Source organism: Chiloscyllium plagiosum, chromosome 18, assembly GCF_004010195.1.
Source record: "Chiloscyllium plagiosum isolate BGI_BamShark_2017 chromosome 18, ASM401019v2, whole genome shotgun sequence".
Lineage (NCBI taxonomy): Eukaryota > Metazoa > Chordata > Chondrichthyes > Orectolobiformes > Hemiscylliidae > Chiloscyllium > Chiloscyllium plagiosum.
Genome location: NC_057727.1, coordinates 10879405 through 10884218, shown reverse-complemented (window position 1 = coordinate 10884218; position 4814 = coordinate 10879405).

Here is a 4814-nt window from a genome sequence, read left to right as displayed (position 1 = left end):
TGTCTAATCCCTCCCCGGATAATCTTTCTTTTCTTGGGGATAAACCTCTGTACAGTGTCCTCAATTATACCTACAAACTCCTGTCATTTTTGCTCTACTGTCTTCCCCCCTAGGCTCTGCTTCCAGTCTTTTTTCATCAGTTCCTCTCTCATGCCCTCATAATTACCTTTATTTCACTGTAACACCATTACATCCGATTTTGCCTTCTCTCTTTCAAACTGCAGTCTCAACTCTACCATATTATGATCGCTGTTTCCTAAGTGTTCCCTTACTTTAAGATTTTTTATAAAGTCTGGTTCATTCCATAGCACTAGGTCCAGAATAGCCTGCTCTCTTGTGGGCTCCATGACAAGCTGTTCCATAAAGCCATCCTGTAAGCATTCCATGAATTCCCTTTCTTTGGATCCACTGGCAACATTATTTACCCAGTCCACCTGCATATTGAAGTCTCCCATGATCACTGTGACCTTGCCTTTCTGACATGCCTTCTCTATTTCCCGGTACATGTTGCGCCCCTGGTCCTGACCACTGTTAGGAGGTCTGTACATAACTCCCGCTATGGTTTTTTTGCCTTTGTGGTTCCTCAATTCCACCCACAAAGACTCCACATCATCCGACACTATGTCATTCAGTGCCATAGATTTAATTTTGTTCTTAACCAACAAGGCAACCCCGCCCCCTCTGCCCACCTCCCTGTCTTTTTGTTAAGTTGAAAACCCTTGGTTGTTTAACTGCCAGTCCTGACCCCCCTGTAACCACGTCTCTGTGACGCCGACCACATCATAATCATTCACGATGATTTGTGCCATTAGTTCTTCTGCTTTGTTACGAATGTTACGAGCATTCAGGTAAAGTGCCTTAATGCTAACTTTCTTATCATTAGAGATATTGGAAGTCATAAGATGTCCTACGTTATCCTTCCTTTTTGCTGCATTCCTCGTCTGTCTCAAGTTGTAATTAATCTTGTAATTTAGAGGTACAGGCAGGTACATTGTGCTGTCCTTCGGAAATGTTCTTAAGAGTGAAAGATCCTATTGCATTATCCAAAAAAATACCTGGAGCTGACTGACCTAATACTATCAGAAACAAATTAACTGAACAGCCATCTCATTGCTATTTGCAGGACCGAGCTGTTTAAAAAGATATTCATTTAACATCAAATCTTTTGTCATAGCAGCAGTTAACGTAACTAAATCTTAACTGTTACAAAACAAATCTCAGAAACTGATGTGATTTTCAGATTTATAACAGAACATCAAGGTTATTTTCACTTCATCACTAAGCTCTGATGAAGAGCCACTGGAATCAAAATGCTAACTCTGCTTTCTCCCCACAAATGCTGCCAGACCTGCTCAGTTTCTCCAATACTTTGCTTTAGTTCCAGATCTCAGATACTGGAGATCAGAGTCAAGAGTGTGGTGCTGGAAAAGCACAGGTCAGTCAGCATCCGAGGAGCAGGAGAATCGACTTTGCAGGCATAAGCCCTTCATCAGGGATGAGGGTAGAGTCTGATGAAGGGCTTATGCCCGAAACGTTGATTCTCCTGCTCCTCGGATGCTGCCTGACCTGCTGTGCTTTTCCAGCACCACACTTGACATTTAGGAAAAGTATAGAGCAGAACACCAGAATCCAGAGTGATGTCTGTCAACTTGAGAAAAGCATTTACTTGTTGACAATGGACTGTGGAGAATTTTCTCTAAAGTTCAGATGCCTAGAATTGTGGATATTTCCTAATAAACACATTGGCATGATCCCTTCAACTCGGATATCGGAGTAAACACAAACCACTAAAAAAAAACTAATAGCATTATGCTCCCAAGGGACTATCAAGGACTCATCTACTTACCTCAGCTGGTTTTCAACATGTGGATATATATGCAAGGCCAGGATTGAGCCAACTCCCATCAGCATATCCACAACTTTTGATTTAACAAAAGACTGCCAGTAAACTAACATGATGCATAATACAAATACTACAATATTTTTATGTTTAAACATGTACCAATTTTACAGAAACTTGGGTGGGGGAACATGATTGAGATGCACAAAATTAAGAGGGATATTTAGATAGGATAGTCAGAGGAAGGAACTTTTTCTCTTGTTAGAGGGATCAATGACCAGGGGCATAGATTTAAATTAAGGGGCTGGAGGTTTAGAGGGGTGTGAAAAAAAATTCACCGAGGGAACCTCTGTGAATACACCTCTGGAGCAGGTGGGACTTGGACTCAGGCTTCCTGGACCTGGAGCAGGGACACTATCACTGTGCCACATGACTTTTTGTTATTTCAACTATTTACTGGTCTCAAGGGAGGTAGAGGCAGAAACCCTCATAACATTTTAATAGCATTTATGTGTACACTGTGATGTCAAAACATACAAGGCTATGGGCCAAGTGCTGGAAATTGGGATTAGGATAGCTAGGTGCCTGACCGGCACAGATTTGATAGATTCAAGGGAGTGTTTCTTGCTCTCAGACAATAAAACCTACATAACTTCTCATCTTGACATCACAAATAATTGTGCTACACTTGTGTTCTTACTCAAAACCTTTATTAAACATAGATATTGAAAATAAGATGTCATACAAAACTGTTCATTTTTGTCTGCAAAATAACAGTATCCGAGAACAGGATTCTTAAATGAGTGTTTTTTTCTCGAGTTATATAAAAATGACATTTTTTAGTTGCAAACCAGAAAATGAATAATATCAGCAGTTCATAGAAGGATCAGTTACATTCATCACATTGCACATTCAACCATCTAGTTTTTACAGATTTTCACATCTTCTATGTTTATGAAGGCCTTTTGTAAAGCATACGTAAGCTTAACAATATATTTGCAAAGCAGGGTGTTCTTGTCATCATTTGAAAATCTTGTCAATTAGCTATTGTAACAGCAGTTGCTTTTTCACACCAAAAGCACATCTTAGACAGAGAAAACTGGAGTGTACTTAAGTAACAGGTCTGTACACAATCAAAAACCTTACCCTCTTTTGAAGATGCTGATGTTTGCTAAGGTACACTAGCTGTCCTCTTGTACACTGCTTTTATGGCCATTCTTAATTGGTCACAAATATCGTGTTTATCTGCACTTGAGCAGATTAAATCACCACTTCTACCTTCAAACTTGAGAAAACATTCACATGGATGAGTTTAAAATTTATATTTAACCACTAACAAATTCCTTCCAGATCCTAAGAATGTTCAGTTTGATTCACTACTCTGGATTTAATCAGAGTTAGACTGGAGGAAGGTCCACATGCATTAATTTTTGAAAATTTTAACCTATTTTTGTAAACAACTTATTAACAGATATTGTAACACACCTTTGGAACAGGTGGGACTCCTGGACCTGGAGCAGGGACACTATCACTTTGCCACAAGATGGCCCTTCACTGATGTTTTGTTATTTCAACTATTTTTCTAATGACCTGTTTCGAGATGTTATTACACATTTCAGGAGGAGGGGCTTGAAGCTTGGCCCCTCAATCCAAAAGTATGGACTCTATCTCTGCACCACAACAGAGTCATTGATTGATTATTTTTAATAAGATAATGGAATGAACACCAGATAAAGATAAAATGATAGAATTCCTCCAATTGACAAATTTCGGAGGATGGAAATGAATTCAACAAATAACCCCAGAGATGACATTCACATGCATTCCCACTTCATAAAAACTACTGAAAGTTATCTTGCAATCTTAATTATTTAAGATAACATAAATCAGAAACAAAAACAATAGCTAGTCCATTGATTAGCTGTGCAAAATATACGTTAAAACCTTAATGTGTTTAAAGCTCAAGCAGAAACTACAATGTGGTTGCATGAATGCTCAGGTCACTGCCACGAGAGCTCAGTTAATAACCTATTAGTACTGATATTTATTCTTGCAAAAAAATAGAAATGTGTATGAATACGGAAAGCAAATTTAACAATTGTAATCTCTGGGATCTGGAGTACCAACCTTTTATCTAGTTGTTACTAAGGCATCAATTACATCCCCAGAAATCGTGCAGGGACTTAAAAGTAGTTTCAGAAACCTGCAAGCCAGTCATTTTTTGGAAGCCAACAGAAGAACAAGATTCTTTTGTTGCAAACAAGAAAGGTATTTTGCCACATGCATCTGCTGTTACTTACTCATAAAACAAAGCATATGACTCATTGTTAGACCTCAATAACAACCTTAATAATAAATATCGAACTTTACATTAAAAACTATTCAAGTGGACTTTGAACCAGTGTAAAACACTGAAAATAAAAGCAAGTTTTGACCAGTTTGAAGATGACTCCTTTTTCCCCTTTCCTGGAATGAAATTGGCAACAAACATATTTTCACATGGTCAAAGCTCACATGAAACTAAAACACTAAACTGAGACAAGACAACGAATTTCACAATTTAACCACAGATAACTAAATGTCATGGAACTACTGGTATTGGACAGTGGTGAATATTTCAGTTTTTTTTTAAACTACAGATACCAAATTAATCATTTGATTATATCATCTTTGGAAACTATTAAAATAGAGCAGTGAAAACATGATGTGAGAGCAAAAGATGTTGAACAAAAAGCAGAGGACCAAAATTCCACGTTTCATTACTGACAGCAGTGAGAAAGAAATGCAGATCAGATAGCCAGCAACAATGGACAAGACTTTAATTAAGCATGTGAAAGTCAGTTTGGAAGTTACAATGCTGTATAAGCTGTTTTCAGTTCTAATATCTTTCACTGTAGAGGAATTCTCCAGATCAGAGATCAGAGAGAGAGGGAGGGGGAGAGGGAAGAGAGGGAGGAGAGGACAGAGGGAAGAG